Source organism: Cyanistes caeruleus, chromosome 12 (assembly GCF_971803275.1).
Source record: "Cyanistes caeruleus chromosome 12, bCyaCae1.hap1.1, whole genome shotgun sequence".
Lineage (NCBI taxonomy): Eukaryota > Metazoa > Chordata > Aves > Passeriformes > Paridae > Cyanistes > Cyanistes caeruleus.
Window position 1 is genome coordinate 13,590,917 of NC_141712.1, and position 18,033 is coordinate 13,608,949.

At 48.7% G+C, this 18,033-nt stretch overlaps 1 long non-coding RNA gene across 1 annotated transcript; it reads right to left on the reverse strand.

Moving 5' to 3' along the window:
* Nucleotides 1-1,448: 1,448 nt before the first annotated feature.
* On the reverse strand, nucleotides 1,449-3,849 carry LOC147650858 (uncharacterized). Its single transcript, XR_015275213.1, has 2 exons — nucleotides 3,601-3,849; nucleotides 1,449-2,688 (listed from the first exon to the last, which is right to left on the reverse strand). It is a non-coding gene; the product is annotated as an uncharacterized LOC147650858 (long non-coding RNA).
* Nucleotides 3,850-18,033: the final 14,184 nt, after the last annotated feature.

An 18,033-nucleotide genomic window follows, 5' to 3' on the forward strand; every position in this document is an offset into this window, starting at 1 on the left:
CTCTTCCTCTCCTTCTGTTACTGCCACTTCACTTGATGTTTCCAGCCCTTCTTCAGTCCCAGTGCCCATCAGAGCCTGCCTCCCTCCCTGTGCCAGGCACCTGCCCATTCCAGCGCTGGCTTAGCCCTGCCAGGGGATTAGGATTACACACACTGTCAGGCAAAAACATGCCTGGGAAGAAAGCACTTAGTGTTTTATTTTTTTTTCCTAAGTAGGTAAATATCCCTGTTGAGTGAAATATGAATATCCATCTTCAGGCTCAGGATGGGATTTGGTGCTGTAAATCTCTCTTTGGGCCAGCTCGCTCCATGAGGTTTAACCTGGGGTGACCCAGGCTGGAGCATAACATCCCTGTCTCAGGTGGGCATGGGGCAGATGGACACATCCATCCCTCCATCCCTTCTGTCCATCTCAAAAAGAAAAAGGACTGAAGGGAAAATGTTCTGTGAAACCAAGTTGCTCAGCAGCAACAACAATATGCCAGGTCAGTAGCCATGCCAGCAATGGCCTGGGCTATTGGAGAGGAATTCATGGAAACTGGGAAGAGACAGCTCATGGGAGACTTTAAAGCAGCTTTCAGTACCTAAAGGGGCTCCAAGAGAGCTGGAAAGGGACTGGACTGACAGGGCATGGACTGACAGGACAAGAGGGAACGGCTCCAAACTGACAGAGAACAAGGTTAGATGGGATATTAGGATGAAATTCTTCCTTGTAAGGGTGGTGAAGTACTGGCAGTTTGCCCAGAGAAGCTGTGGATTCCTCAGCCCTGCAAGTGTTCAGTTCCAGGCTGGATGGGACTTCGAGCAACCTGGTCTAGAAGGAAGGTCTGGAAAGCGTCCCTGCCCAAGGCAGGAGGTTGGAAAAAGATGTTCCTTAGGGTTGCTTCCAACGCAAACCATTCTATTGTTCTATGATTCCATGAAATTATTCCTGTCAGGATGATTGGAAGGTCAGTGGCCAGTTCAAGTTTTATTCACAGGATATTTAAATGTGCTGATTTTTCAGCATCCCAATGGGGAAAACCAACAAAGCAGTTATGTAGAATAAACAATACAATAAACCAATAATAATGATGAATATACTGACATAGGCAAAGAGCAGGGAACAGCAAGGCTCTACAGCCTCAATAGGAGACCCCAGAACATCAGCCCAACTGGTTTGGTGGGTCCAACTATAACCCAGCATCAGTCTTCCCTAGAGCCAGCAAAAAGCAATAACCACCCAAATCCCAGCAGAGGTGTTGAAAGGGAGGTACATTCTCATGTCATAAAAATACTCTGCAAATAATTGCTTTTCTTCATTTGCTGACATTTAATGATAGGAAGCCAGAACAAAAATTCATTTCAGGGTGAGACAATGTGACACTGGGTTCTCAGTTTTTCCACTCAAGTGAAATAAAAAATCCCTGTGGGTGGAGCAAAACAATTCATTCCACACTCAGGACATTCTGTTTGGTTTTAATATTTAATTGAGGCAAGGTAATTTTGTGACCAAAGGTCAGTTCAAAGCCAACATTTGCAGTGTTCCACTTGGAAAATGGTGAAAGGAAAGGCTTTGACACTTAATAAAGTCTTGTTACTGGTTTTGCTGCCACCGATGCTTTAGCACAGTGGCAGCAAAAATCCCCCATGCCAGGACTGCATCTTCCTGCTCTTCTGAATGGCAGGAGAGGCCAAGGCAGCTCCCACTGGAGGTGCCAGCATTGCCTGGATCCAGCTGGTACATTAGCTTCATGCAGAAGCCTGTTTACACCATGTTAAACCCCCCAAAACGCAGCTTTGACCCCCAAGGCCCAGTTGCTGGCATCTGAGCCCTTCAGTAACATCCTTGGGGCGAGTTAACTCCAAACCACAGGGAAAAAAGAATTGTAACCCTTATTCTCAATGTAGTCCTCAAAATATCTTCCTCAGTGACTCCTGTATTTTAATTTGACAGGCTGATGATGTGAAGAACATCTTCACTCACACTATGCTGGCTATTCCCTGCCTCTGCCTCTTGCCCTCCATGCTGGAATCAGAGGTGCCCCTTCCCAGTTCAGAGCAGAACATGATGCTTTATGACATTTTTTTTCAACCTATTCTTATTTAGACCCAAGGACTTTCCCCTCAGCAGGTTTTTGTTCTGAACTAAGCTGAGTGTGCCAGTGAGGGAACAAGTCAGACCACAAACATAGCAGAGGGCAGTGTGTGAGGGCAGTGTCCTGGGTGGGCCTGAGGCTTGTTGGGATCTCCAGTGTTCCATGCAGCACCCCGCCCTTCAGTGGTGTCCAGCTACCTCCGCCGTGTCCTCCCAACTGCCTCACACAGTCTCCTTTCCATCATATATCCAGTTGCCTAATGTACCCACTCACCGGAAAAAAGATGACATTTTAGAGGTAATTAATATCCAGGGAATATATATCTCTGCTTCCTATGCTTGTACATTTGTAATCTGAGTCTCTCCACTCACTCTTTTCCCTCCTCTGCAATGCCCTCTGGGGAGAGCTGAGCTGTGGGAGATGTAGGGGTGCCTTCCCCCTCCGAGCCCAGCCCTGTGGCTTAGACCTCATGGGCCCTACTGGGTCCATCTTTGTTGGGAAAGGACTGACCTCAAAATCAGTTGAAGACCATGGGCAGCATCCTGGGGAGAGTTGCCTTTCACCTCCCCCTGGCTCAGTTTTCCTTGGGGATCTGTGCCCTTGCCTTAAATCTGAAAGGCATTGCAAGGATTGGCTGAGAAACCCCAAAACGGTCGGGAGATTGTGTTTCCATTTAATGAGCCACGCAGTTCTGCTTTACCTCCAAAGACAAAACATGGCTCTGCTTTCCTCCACAAGCGCTGCTGGGAGATGCGCAGGCATCATGTGTCACTCACACTCCTCCAAACCAAGTGCATCTCCCACCACCAATTTCACTGCTCCTCATCTGCTCCAAGCAGGGGATGTTTTGGGCAATGGGCTCATCTATCATCACCAGTGGCACATGCTGTGCATAGCCTAGAATGATTTTCCATCCTGAACTCAAAGAAACTCACCAGGAGGTAGTACAGGCAGAGCCAGCACCATCTGCAGTCACCTGTATCCATGTCATATTCTCCAATCCAACTGTCAGACACCCAAGTTTGTGTTTGCAGCTGGTGGAAACCTGGACATGGAAACTACAGTCCAGGAGCAATGGTATGCTGGGAGTCAGGCCAGCAAAGGCTGAGGTGGTCAAAAACCAAAACCCTCCCAGTATCCCCAGGTGGAGGGCAGGAGGAACACAGAAATTCTGCTGCTCATCTCCATTGGATGTGAGAGCTGCACTGTGGTCAGGTTTCACAAAACAAGTCAGGCCTGTTCCAACAAAGCCAACAACAGACAACGAGAGCACTCGGCTGGTACAGAGGGAAATGGTGTGGAGGTGCTTCTGAGGTAGGATGCAGAGCATGAAGATGAGCTCTGTTCTGCTGCTGAATGCATTGCCAAGCTGGGCCGGGTTATTGGCCCTAGCACAGGACTGGAGGAGATCCTGGGAAAGGCAGCACTGCTGAGCAAAGCACCCGGACATGGACATGGCTTCTCTGTCCCCACACACCCTGGCCAGCCCAACGGTGTGTGACACCAATGCTCCCATCACTCACCTGGTGGAAGTGCTGCCTCTGCAGTGACAGGTAATTTAACACTGGCACAGCCCATCTACTCCCTAGTACAACCTTGAAGAGCATCCTCAGCTGGCGCCCTCCTTCCTTGCAGACACTGGCAGGCATTGGAGCTGGTACCACTCCCTGCAGGCAGGTTTTCCACTGGGAATCAGCAATCCTGGGCATTAGGAGGTTCAAGTTCCAGGAAACAGAGTAAGTGGGATGTACAGCCTGCAGCACCAGGAGAGGCCTGGGTTTGGAAGGAAGGGTGGGGAAGCAGAAAGGTCCCTGGTCTGCGTGTCACAATTCCTGGGTCCTTTTCCTTGTGGTTTGCTTTCTGGCTTTAGGATGTGATGCACCCATTGTAGTGTGACTGTGTGCTTCTCCCTGGCAATCCAGGACAGTCATAGGCTCAGCTCAGCTGACTCACAGTCCCTCAAAGTCAGATGTTGACTCCCAAGCCCTATGGTCCCTTGTAAAGTGTGCAGCCAGAGGGGAGCCCCAGGCAACAAAAGGTACATCAGGCACCCTAGCACACCTCTGCATTTGGATGAGATGAATCACACTGCTTTCCTCCTGGGATGATAAAATAAGCCCAGAGTGACTCATCCCAGCTGTGGCCCCAGCTTTCAGCTGTGGGCATGGAGGGACAAGGTCCCTTTGGACCAAATCCTGCTTCCCTCTCTCCTGCACCAATCCAAGCTGCTTTTTGTGAAAGCAGCTCAGCCACAGCACCTTGCAGCAGAAATGAAGCAGGAGAGATCCTGTCTGCCCTGCTTGGGGCAGAGCAGTGCACTAACTGGTACATCTCCTGGACCACTCTCTCATGGGCAGCTCAAAGTCATAGGGGTTCGGACAGTGCGTCTCCAAGAAGTGGATGTCCCACCTGCACTGGGGCAAATGGAAACATCCAGGGCATGGTTTTTGCAGCCTGCTCCAGACAGGATGAATCTGGCAGCATCTGGCCTGGAGATGCTGCTCTCCATTGACCATGCAGGGAAAAGTGCAATGCAATTTAATGAAATATTAAAACCCAAGCAGACCTTAGAGGATGGCAAAACAAGAGGCACCATAAAAACCCCATGAAGCAGCCTTATTTCTTCTCCTTCTTGATACTCCAGAGAGGCTGTCTCAGCCCCATTCTAATCTTAGCTGGGGCTGTGTCAGGGCTTCCCTCAGCTTCTCAAAGCATGCCCTCACTGCTCTGCTGGAGCCCCATGGGACACCCCAGCAATTCCCCAGCACACCCCAGGTGAAGAACATATTGCAAAGGCACCCCCGTCCCTCCAGGGCAGCACCCACAGCACCCCCACGTGCACGGCCCATGTGCTTCACAGGGACTCATCCTAGGGCAGGTTCACATGTCCCCCCTGCCCTACAAGACCCCCTATGCCACCGAAGTGGGGACCAGAGGTCACCCTGCAGTCCACTCTGCATCACTGGTGGCTCCTCTGTGGAAGTACATCGTGTGCTGCGTTTCCATGGAAACCAGCATCGCACAAATGCCAGCATGGCCGGGCAGCTCCCAACCCTGGGAGATGCTGCTGTCAATCTCTGTGGGTGTCTTTTCCTCCCTCCCTGGCTCTTGCATCACTCCTTGGGGTATTTCCTGGCCAGTGGTAGCAGTGATGAGCGGTGGGGCAGGGAGAAACCCCTCTGCTCAGTACTGCAGAGCATCGTGGGGGCACACAGCTCGTGCCCTCAGCATGCCTTGCTCTCTGCAGGCTGGGCTTGCAGGTGACACATGAAAATGTCCAGCTCCTGGCCTGGGGTGACACAAGAGATGCATTCCTGGCAGAGGAATGAGATCCGCACACAAGGATTTTCCTTATTGTAGCTTGCTGCCTCTGGGACTCAATTTTCTGGCAAATAATCACAGCCCTGCTATTCCTGCCCAACCCTTCTCTTCCCTATCGACATCTTAAGCACAGCTCCCTGCTGCTTGTCCCAGGCTGCTCTTTAACAGCATCACTGCAGAGTCTCGACTGCGTGAGGAGGGGCGTGTGCTCCCAGCAGTTCAGGGGAGAGGCTGTGCCGGCTCTCCTCCATCTAGCACTGCAGAAGGGATTGGATTCCTCCGTGGAGCCAGGCTGCTGGAGGAGCAAGGGTGTGTTCCCATGGTGCCATGCTTGTGGCAGTGTGCAGAGCTCTTTTAATCACTCTCCAACTTATTTCCTCCAGGATCTGGAAGCCCTGTAGTTCCCCAGTGCTATTAAACCCTTTATGAAACAGAAATTCTGACAGTTATGCAGTTCATCAAAATAATCTTCCCCGTGTTTGCCCTGGCCACTCTCCTTCACATCTCCCCCAGTATTCACAAATGCCTCTGCAAATGAAGCATCTGTCTCCTCCCTGGGCTACGGCACCTGCCAGGCAAAAACTACCACTGAAAAGGGAATTCTTGCCCTTGCCTCTTGTCATGCAAACTCCACTCACAGCTGTCAGGAGATGCTTACCCAGTTCCCACCAAGGGAGCAACAAGATAAGCACTCTACTGGTAAACACAGCCCCCGAAAGGGAGGAAAGATAACCACAGCCAACAGCTACTGGAGCTGCAGTGAGCCTTGGCAGTGATCTGTGGCAGAGTTAGCATCCATATCAATGTTGATGAGGACATTTAAACCCTCTTGCAAATCACAAAACCACAGAAGGGCTGGGGTTGGAAGGTACCTTAAAGCTCATCTCATTCCAACCCCCTTGCTATGGGCAGGAAAACTTCCCCTGGACCAGGTTGCCCAAAGCCCCAGCCAACCTGGCCTTGAACACTTCCAGGGATGGGGCAGCCACAGCTTCCCTGCTACGTAACTTGTGAGTACTTCCTGGGTAAGAGTTATGCATAGGGAAAACATCTGAATTCAAGAAAGGGCATAAAAAAGAAGGCCAGAATGCTTTCAAAAAGGAGATGATGTTTCCAGCTAGATCCAGCTGTGGAGATGATTTCATCTTCAGTTGAAATCACAAGGTGATGGTAGGGATTGCAGGAAAGCATCACTCTTAGATGATGTTGAACATATTTACACCTGATACACGGCAGATAATTTTTATTTGGTTTGCCATTTTTTTGACTGGTGAAAAAATGGCAAACTCTCTCCTCCTGACACACAACATTTCATACCCTGGGTGCTCCCACACCACATCACATCCTGACTGACAGACAGCAGCACCTGGGACCTGCTGAGGTCAGCAGGACTTGCCCCGTTTGGGCATGGCTGCCCCACAGACCCCAGCACCCCGCTGGTTAAGCAGGTGCTTATCCCTCGGCATGTGGCTAATACTATCGACTGGAATAAAACCTGGACAAGTCCCCTTCTTAAGCACACAGCCAAGTGCTGGTTTCCTCCGACAGGATCTTGAAAATACTCTGTTTACAAAGGCAAAAGTTGATTTTAAATTTTTTTAAGGCAGCCTTGAACTTTATGAGCTCCTGAAATCCGGCCCTTCCGCGTGGCTCCACTGCTGTCTTTGCTTTCTGGCTGCATATGATGCAGTTAGGATGCCACGTCCTTGTCCCCACAAATACTGAACCTTGTATTTATCGCCCAAAAATTGCTATGCAATGCAAATAACTCCATTTCCGGATGGATGGAGCACATTTTCAATGCGCAGGGCAGAGGATTAGGAACAGCCTTCAACGTTCACAACAGCTCTGCGCCAAGTGGGAATAAAAGTTTCGTACCAAATTAGAAACACGGCTCCCATTCCTGCCTGCAGATTTGTGGTCTGTGAATACAGCTAAAATGAATTAAAAAAAAAAAAAAACAACTTGGCAAGCACTCACTCCCTTTGAATGAATTTGCTTTGACCAACCGCACGAGGTTTTCCACATTTGTAGCCTTGCCAAAACAACGCTCCGTGCATGGTCAGGGAGGCCAAGCCCCGGGGGCAGCAGGGGAGCCCCTGCATAGCAGGAATGATGCAGCCCCTGGAGAAAAGGTGGATACTGTGATTTGATGGTGTGTACAAACTGCCCAGGCACGCTCAGCTGGCTTTGGGGAGCACACTGCACACCGGTGTTTTCAGGCATTCCCTGCCTCTCCTTCATGAGTCCATCCATATCTGTCAGCTCTTCTGGTTTATACATGGATGGCTGACTCCCTTTCTGAAGCAGTGGGATGCTAATCTATAATCAATGCTCTAGAAACCCAATACTCTGGGATCTTATCTTAATGCACTGATTGCAATATACTCCTGAGTGATTCCTCTATTTGAACAGCGCTAGTCAAAACACTTCACATCTTGAATTTCATTGGGTGGATATCACTAATGAACTTCTGCATTTTGCATAGTTCAAAAATTGTCGGCTGAAGGGTGAAGGGAATCAGAATGTCTTCCCTGCAGCCTGCAGACAGAGAAAAGCAAAGAGCTCTGCCAAATAAATGATTAATTACCCAGCCTTCTCCCAGCCTAGGTGCTTGTGTTAACATTTGAAGAAGCCATCTCCGCATGTGACTTCTCCAATTGCAGGGTGAGAGCAGTCAGTGATGTCCTGCCAGAATGAGCAATGTCTTGGGGCTGGCACTGTCCAGGCAAGTTTTCCCCTCTTGCTAAGGACACCTCAGTGCCACTGGCTTTGAGTGAAGCAGCACCTGTCCTTAGCCTTAAGTGAAAATCCCCCTTTCCATGAGATAAGATACCCTGAAAGCCCGAAACCCCAATCTCATCCCAGGTTAAAGAGAAAGAAATAAGCATTATGTCTCTATCCAGGGTAAATATATATATTATTGACACCAGCAAAATGCCAAAGCCTACTGATGGGCTACGTGTGTTGTTGAAAGAGTAATTATCCCATTGAGTTTCCAGCTCTTGATGACGCAGAGGATAAACAGAAGTTTCCTGTTTGGAGCTTCATAAACACCCTGAGCAGATAAACACTCATAAGCGAGGGGTTTGGGATAGGGAGGGGATGGGCAGCAATCCTCTTTTATGAGAAATGAGATTGGAAAATGGTAATCTCCTAAAAGGGCATGGCTGGTGGGCTGATAAACAGAGCTCCTGGTTATTACGGTGATGAGCTCCATAGAAAAAGTGTAATCCCAGCCCAACTGTTCAGGAGATCGCTCTTCCCCCCTCTCCCAAATCATCACATTAGGATGATAGGAGAAAATAAATGAGATTTCTTTGTGCCAGGTTGTATAACGCCATTGAACAGAAGCACCCAGCTTTTGCACTTTTATCTGGGGACATCGGTGACTTCCTAGCCTGGATCAGGGAGAAGAGCCTCAACCTCCCTGCATGCAGCCCATGTCCTCTGGTCCCTGCTTCCACTGAAAGACTCTGCTGGGTCTGGCTCCATCTCCTCCACCAAGCAGCACTGACCACAGCTCTTTATTTTTCTGGGGTCCAGTTCCAGCCAGGAGCTGAGGCTGGGGCAGCTGCGCACTCAGGGCTGGGGCACTGCTTCCTTCCTGCCTCCTACCAGCAGCACTGCCTCCCCAAGAGGACCAACAGCCCTGCTCATTGCGCTGTGCAGAGGGAGAGGCTCCAGGGGAAGCCCAAAACACAGCTCAAGGATGAACATCCAAAGGTTATGGGGTATTTTTTCCACAGTTCCTTTAGTAGGACTGCAGAGGAAGGCTTTGCATCCTGGTGCAGACAGAAACCCTCTCCTCACTGCCAAAACTGTAGGCTGGGGCCAAATTAAAGACAAAGGACAAAATACCATTTGATGTATTTTTCTTTTGTTTTGAAATGTTGGGGAGAAGGGGGAGAAAGGCCACGTAAAAGATGTCAGCAGCATGACAGAGACAGGATAATGACTACCCAGAAAGCCATAGGAGCATCACAGACCCACAGCACCAGCCACATCAAAGATATCTGAGCAGTCCCAAGTTACATCAGCCAAGCAGCAAATCAAAGCAAAGGGACAAGCTCCCGGTTCTGGGAACATACTTGCAGTTTTTCCTCCAAGCCTTTGCAAACAAAGAGCTTTCTGCAGTTTGTTGGGAAGCTCGTAGGGTTTGTGTTAATGTAAGTGGAGTCAGAGGGATGGCAAGCAAAGGGCAAACGCAGGCACTTCGGGGAAGTTAGTTTTTAGGAAATAGTTTTAAACACAGAGAATAACAAACAGACCTCAAGCATTTGTGGCTTCTTTTTTTTTTTAATGTATTTTGCATGAAATGGAAAACTACAACAACAAGCAGTATATACAGTAACAATAAACAGTGTGAGGATACAACAAAAAGAGGATTATAATTTCAAATCGGTGTGCCCTGTATACGCAGTGCTTCCAGTGCTGGGGAGCAGAGCTGCCCTTATTTCTGCTGTCTGCAAGGCTGGGGATAAAAGATGTCAAACTACAGATAAAACTGAGTGTGCAAGGATAATGATAAGGTAAAAAGATGAAAAGGAGGTTTCATACAGCTAAATCCATGATTCACATTCACGCATCAGGCTCTAAAAATAATTCTAAAAATTATGTTGGAAAAAAAAATTGCTTTTTCTTTTTTCCCCTGTACCCCACCTAACAACACTCCACTTTAGAGTTGGCTGTGGGATGGATGTGGGTATTTAGGTTCCTCATTTACATCCAAGCAGCAGGAAGATGGGATGGTTTTGAGGTTCCCTGTGCCAGAACTGGGTCTGGCTGAGCTTGGGCTCCTGGCTGGGAGAGCAGGATGCAGGGCCATCATCTGCTCGGGGGGTAATCAAACACTCAGGAAGGTGGAAGGAGTGGGCAGGACTCACTCTGGACTTCAGAAAAGCTTTTGATGCCTCAGCAGATGAAAGCCTTGCTACAGGGGTAGTAAAATAGGATTGGAAAAGAGCAATTCTTGGAAAGATAAAAAAGCTGAAAACAGGAGTGATGATATCAAAGGCTGTGGGGATCTCACAGGCTTCTGCATGCCAGCAGAACATCTCTGCCGTGGGTCTTGTGGGCTGCAGGACTGTGCTGGCTCCTTTGGAAATCAGCAGGCACAGTAGCAATGTTGGCAGCATGGGTTTGTAACCATGGGAAAAACTTCAACAGGGCTCCAAACCTTGAAAAACAGCATCTGAGGGCTTCAGGGACATTGTGCACCACATAAAAAGCCTCAGCATTCTTTTTTCCCCCCCTCCCGCTTTGCCTGGGAGTATCGATCCCTGCTCCCATCACCTCTAGAAGAGCATGCCAAGGGGCATCAGGAGATGTCCCTTGCAGGGAGCCAGGAACAGAGAGTGACCCCCACAGAGCCCTCTACCCCAGAGGACTGCCAGGCATTCTGACTAAGAAAGATCAACAAGTTTCAACCCACCAGTCTGATGTAACTCAAACATTGTTCGGCAGGTTAGGGTGGCGGGGGGGGTAGGTTTAGAGAAAAAAAAATAAATTATTTATTCTCCATGCATTATATTGGCTGAGAAAAGTAAAATTCCACATTTTCTGCCCTTGCCAACCTTTTCCACAAGTTTTGAGCCTGCCACAAGCTCCACTCAGCACCAACACGAGCTGGGGCAGAGCCCGTGCATGCAGCTGCACCATGGCCAGCCTTGGGAAGAGCAACCATAGCTCCCAAAATAAACCTCCCCTATCCTGCCCCTCTCTGAGGCTGGGAAGAGGCCCTGGGGGGACTGGTTTGCTCTCTCCCATTCCTGCTCTTCCTCACTTTGAGTCCATCTGAGGACATGGGAGGCGATCCTCCTGGCTGCTCCATAAGAGCAGTGCTGTGCCATGGGGTGAGGCAGCCACAGAGCTCAGCTGCTGCTCCTGTCCTTCTTCAAAAAGCAAAAAAGCTTCTAAAAATCATCTAACATGAGGAACATTATATTTCAAGGATGCTTCATGCAAAAAAAATAAGCCCTTGAGAGCTTGCTCGGTACATGGGGTTGCGTTGGAGGCTTTCACACAGATGCTGAAACCTTTCTTCCTGTTTTCACAGGGATGTACTGCTGTGAGGACAGCTGGGGAGCCTGAGGTATATCTGTGTGTCTGCACCACCCTGCACACTGGGCCGTTGTATTATTGTTCTGTCAAATCTGACATTGGAATCATTCCCTCTTCCACAGAAACATAGCCTGTTCTGGGGATAACCCCTCAGTTTTAACATATTCTGATCTGGGGGGGTCTGGACTAAATCCTGGCTGTGCACAGTGCTGTATAAAAGTGAAAGGAGGAAGGTGATCTTGCCTCTCGCAACTGGGATACAAGATGGAAGCAGAATACAGACAGGGACTGCATGGGACCAAATCTAATTTAGAACAAGAAATAGAGTTTTTGCTCCTGCTGGGATCTGGCAGACAGCAAGCCAGGGCTCATATCCCCTCATATCCCCTCTTGTCACGCAGGAACTCACAGTTTCAGGGACTGAGCAAAGCCCAGAACAAGCAACAGTCCTTCCTTTGCAGGGTGTACCAATAACAATACTCAGGGCTTCCTTCCAGAGGGAGCTGGGACACTTCACTAATTGAGCATTTCAAGGATCTTTGAAATCAGCAGCTGGAAAGTGCTCTAGAAACATAAAACCATTTTATTTTTAGAGTGGACATAAAATAAAATCTCTCCCCTTATTTTCTGAAAAGGGCTTTCTCTGAGTCTGGAAAGGCCAGCTGGGCTACCTTAGTGAAACTGCAGTGCAGCTGGAGGAGAGGGAGGGGAAGGTGAGAAAACACAGAAAAACAAACCCAAGGTGAGATGAACAAAGGTGGATTTTTAAAAATTTTTTTAAATTTTTTTTTTTTTTTACCAGAAGGCCACAAGTAAACCTGGATTAGTGAAGAACTTCTTGCCAGGTGAGTGACAGCAGGAGGAGCTGAACCTCCCTGAGCATCCCCGCACTACACAGCACATGCACTGGCATGGCTGCAGCAGGGACAGCCACGCTGAGCCATGGCCAAGCACTTTGCCAGCCCTGCCAGAGCCCAGGCAGAGCTCACTTGCTGTGAGCAGCTGAGTTAGGAGGGCTTTGCTGAAGACAGGACTTGAAATGACATAGGTAATGTGGTCAGAACATCTTATGGCGATAAAGCTGCCTCCAAGAGATGCAGCTCTGTCCTGGATGGAGGGGTTATCCCAAGCCTTGCTTGGACCCAGCCTTCACCCTGTCCTCCACAAGGCCATGTGCTTCCCTGGAATCTCTGCAACCTCCAAAAGCCTCTAGAAATGAATATTTAGCCAAATAAATCCACTTCTGCTCTTCATTTCTACTGACCAATTGCATTTTCTTTCCAGGATATAATTCAGCTCTGATTTATTCAAAGAGGACTGAAAGGAAGCAACACAAAGAAGAAACACAAATGGGCTGAACAAATGAAACACAAATGAGATCTGTTTGGCCTTGGGAAAGGTACAATTCCTTTTGCAGATGGGACTGAACGACTGTCGGGACATATTTTAATGGGACTAAAATTATTTTCTGTGAATCTGAGGTTAAGCAAAGCTTAGGCACCCAACAATGAGCCAGACTGTGTTCTGCATAAAACCTCTAGCAGCTGGACCAAGCCAGATTTCATCCATCATTCATTCAGTATATTTCAAGTAATTTCTGTTTATCTCTCCATTTCTGTAAGACACAAAAGCCTTTGAAGAACATTTTCTCCTAAACACCCATTTCTACATAATCAGAGCCTAAAAACAGAGAGCTGTCAAGGTGAGACACTCCAGTCAGGGAATTCTAGCAGGCTTATCCCAGATGTTGCCACAATTTAGTTTGTCATTTGAGGATTCGTTTCAGAAGGCAGTGGTGGATTTTGAGCGCCCAGTGGATCTAAGGATTGGAAAAGGAGAGGCACAGAGGGAGCATCTCTCCCCACTCCTGTAACCTTACTTCTCCTTGGAAACGGCTGCTGTGGCAGGATGGGGAAGGGGATGCGCTGAAAATGGGGGTGAAGTGGCACTTGGGAGCATAATACTTTATTGCCCAGCCAGGGAATCCCACTCCCTCACCGGTGCTGGACCGGGGAGGAAGGAAGCGTGGCCAAACAATGAGCTGCAGGATGTGGCAACAGCCAAAAGCGAGGCCCTGAGTCGGCAAACCACGGGGCTGAAACCTGAGCTCCCCTCGTGTTGCTGCCCAGTGCTGAGCTGGGGGAGGGTCCTCATGGGAGATGTTCCCTCTGCATCCAGCATGATGCAGATGTGCATTCTGCACATCACCCTGGGGACCTGATCCCACTCTCAGCCATAGGGCAAGTGGGGTATGCTGTGTCCTCGAGGCTGGGGGTTTAGCTCTGAAACAGATGGGAAGAAAACGGCTTTCTAATACAGCCAGGGTTGGTACAGAAATTGGTGTCTTCTTGGCTCTTATGTCAGTGTTTTCCTCCTGTCCTGTTTTTCCATCCACACAGCTTTCAGTGGTTCACTGATCTGCACAAACACCATCTCCCTCCAGGACTTTGGGAAAGTTCCCTTTTTTTTCACGTTCATTTAGCTGCCAGAGTGTGCAGGAGAGCTCTGTGCTGGGACACAGCACTGGAACCTGGTCCTCTGCCAAACACAGCACACAGTGCACATCCCACCCTGACCCACATGCTGATGTGGGAACCAACCATAAACATAAATAAATAATAATTTACTACTGAACTATCACTGAACTACTCCCTTTCCCTCTCTTCTTGTGCTTGGTCTATGCTCAGTTACTAAGTGACCTGGTAGTCGGCCTCATGTAACAAACAGATGAGCTTCTGCTGTTTATTAATGGCCTAAAATGTTACTCCATTGCAACATATTTCCCCATGTACTGGGAACCTTGTGGTGTTCCCAGGCTTCTGGGTTACAACATCTCCTTCTTGAGGGCCACAGGATGGCCAGAGAACCCCTGGGTGCTTCTGGAGCACCCATTGCAGGGACATAGGGGGTTTGGAGTGTGGGATGACAAGAGAAGATGGGGAGAAAGCCATTTCACATCACTCACCTGCTGTCACTGAGATGCAGTGCACGAGCACCCACCCTCTGACAGCTTGCTGGGAGAGGAGAAAAGCCAAGCTCATGTGCTGCCAGCCAACACCCTCTTTCCTCTGTCAAGCAGCTTAAAAAAAACATTTGCTATGTTAATACGACAGCCCAGTCTTCCTCCAGTGCACCTTTTCCACTCCCCTGCTTCAAAAGGCAGAGGCTGCCTTTGGAGAGCTTCCCCTCCCAGCCCTTGCACTGCAGAGCCCTGCTCATCCAGAGCTGCAGCTTAAGGGACAGAGCCCATCCTGCTAAGCCCATTTCAGTGCTCACCACTGGGCCCCTGAATTGTTTAGTTGCAACCGGCAGAAACAGTATTTTTCTATTCTGTGAATTTCCCCAGCAGATTCACGTAGCTAATTCCTCTGCTTTCCTGGACAGGATTTCCAGGAGGAAGGAAGTCTCATTCTCAGAGACAGTAATCGAGCACCTCCCCAGCAGAGGCACGAAGTGGCCATTCACATGCTGAAGCACCACACCAGCTCCACATCAGCAGCTGCCTCCCCAGCTCCCTCCAGCCACCCACCTGTTGCCCACATGAAGGGTTTTGGCTCTTACAGAGGCACAACAGCCTTGGTGCCAACCCAGGGATGCCCATGCCTGGTTGGGACAGAGTGAAGTTAATGTCTCCCCAGTGAAGAACTTCCTCAGCACCTTTCAACATGAAGCCTGTCCCCAGCTTGCCCCAGCACTGACAGATACAGGGCTTAAATGCAGCATTAATAACAGTGGTGAGCAATGAGGTCCTAAAGCAGCTTCCTCCTTACAGTGATCTAAAAGAGTCAGAGACAGGAGAGGCTGGAAGAAGACAGCACTAAGGAAATGTGGATTCAGGAGACCTGCAAGCAAAATACAGCTGCAGCTCAGAGGCTGCAAAAGAAAATGTAGGGCAATGAATTTATAGAGTCAAAGCAACTTGAACATTGATCAAAAGTACAGAGAAAGCAGCAGGGAGATGGGGAAATAACAGAAATTTTAATTCAGGATCCTACCTGCCAGTGAAATAAATATTAATGGAATAAGTTGGAGAAGGGGGAGGCTTCCTTGAGAAAGCGATAGCAAAAACACTGAGATTGATTCCCCATCAAACAATGTTTGACAAAGTAAAACAATTAAGGGCTGAGAAACAAAACCTAATTTTAGAAGGGTGATAGGCAGGATAAATGGATTTCCAAAGAACCAACAATCAAAGCTTTTGAGCTCACCTCAAGCCCACCAATGATGGTTTGAATGAAAGTTCCCAGCATGACACCAGGCTGTGTCCTTCAAGCACTCTCTGTCCCAAGGGTTTCTCCTGCCATTCCAGAACCAACAAAATGTGGTTTTGCCCTCAAGGCTTTGTAGGCCCATAAAACTTGGCCCCATCTACAGAAGTCACTTGCCCTCCATGTAATGAGCCACTTCCACACTTTGATACTACCCCACCTCCCTTCCCACAGTGCCCACATGGGCCACTGGGAACTATTCCTGTTCACCACCAGTTCCTCTGGCAGAGGAGGAACCTACAGATGCTGCTTCTTAGCTCAGCACTTACACACTTGGTCTCAAGAAAACAATTTCCCCCATCATACAAGCCTGAGGACTGTCACTCTTCCAGTTACCTTGGCCAGTTTTTGTCCAATTTACACAATGAGGTATGTACAACTTGGTCTGAAGGCACCACTGAACATGGCACTGGATGTTTCTCTTTCAGAGCTTATTGCCACCAAAAATTTCCTCCTGTTGATTCCCTGTGAAGCTGAGAGGGGAAACTGGGAGGTTTTTGCCTAGTTGTGTGGTTGATGATGCATCCTGTGAGGGACTCCATGGGACTTCTACTGCCATCAGTAAAAGTGGAAGTGCTGAGTTCTTGCGGTGCCTCAGGCCAACATTTTACTCCAACAAAGACTAGCTATTGCATGGTATCTTCAGCTTCCCAAGGTCTGGACATCACCAGTCTTCCACTGCCAGGAGCAGACCCCTCCTCTGTGTACCCCTGATGGTCCTTCAATGAGCCAGAAAGCAAATCTCCTTCATCACTGCACCGCCCACCCCATCCAAACCTTGCTGAGCAGGCTCTGCTGCACCACGCACCATGAGAGAAGCTCATCAAAGCAGCCTTTTAATTGCTAGACTAACAACTTGGATGTACAAAAATGCCAGCGAAATTTGCATGACTAATTAAATAATTAAACACAGCCTGACAACCGAAGAACACAATCACGCATCCGAAAATCAAAACCACCTCTTAAGCACTGGAAGAAAGAAGGGATTCACTGCCCTGCATGTCCTGTCAACAAGAGTTGCTGATGGGTTGTGCCTTTTTGATTACAGACCAAGCAGAAGCAGCAGCACCCCCGTTCTCTGATGAAGCCTTTGATCTCTGTCCAAAGAGCTGCTGAATCCCAGGCTCAAGCAAGCGGCTGCAGTGGAAAAGCAGCACTGAATCTGGCCATGCTGCTGATGCTGGTGTAGCAGGGACTGAGTGCTGCAGGCAGCTCTGTGAAAACTCTGGGTAGGGTCTGCTAGCCCAGCCTTCCAGTGTTGGAGAGGCTGCAAACCATGATGCTGGGGTCAGCCCTGGAGTGCTGGAAACCTCAGCAGGGAAAGGTCACATTTGTGTCTCAGTTTCCACGTGTCTTTCAAATTCAACCCCAGCCTTCAGCAAAAGCCAGTCCCACTCCCTCCAGCCACACGTATCAGACCTAAAGGGTTAAACAATGTTGCTTTCCAGCAAGGAGAATGCAAACTATCCCTTGCTTTTTCCAGCAAACTTATAAAACCCACTTACAATATGAATATGGAGATGGTCAGAATTGCATGGACTAAATGCGAATTTGAAAAGATTAATTTTCTATTGCAATTCAAGCCTTGATTTCATAACATTAGAGAGCAGATTCCCAGAGATTCTACTGGGCTGTGGCAAGATGCCTGTGTTGACAACACTGTGACCTGACAGAAGACAGAATCTGACATACTTTAATTCTTCTAGAAAAAACAGCATCAACACGGGTTTGAGGAAGGAGGGAGATGAGATGGGAAATCCAGCCCTAATGGAAAGGCTTGGGATGTTGCCAATATTTTACATTCTTCGTGACACAGTTTGCTGCTGGCTCCATTGCCTGATGTGATTAGTCCAAGAAAAAATTGGCCACTGCCTTTCCAGCCCAGTGCTGTCCAGATGGTCCTTGCCTCACTCTCTGCCCACAGCCAGAATCCCTGCAGCCACCAGAAGCCCTGCAAGCCCCCAGGGACCCATCCAGGAAGTGCATTATTCCTTTCCCCTGCATTTGGTGATATTATCTGGAAAAGCACTGGCACTATTTTGGTCCAGATCTTATTGACACAGAGACCAAGGGGGAAGAAAGGAAAAAACATTCCTAGAGGAAATGAAAAGGTCTAACATGTAGTTCAGTCCCAGAATAGGCCTGCTAAATCCTTGCAGATCACAGCACAGCCTATCTGACCACTTAAAGAGCAAAGAAATTCCTCCCCATCCCCAGTTCCTCATAAACCTGGCACCAGGTTCATAGAAATTTTTCTCTGAGTCAACACGGTCCAACAAGTGCAAAACCTCCACACAACCAACC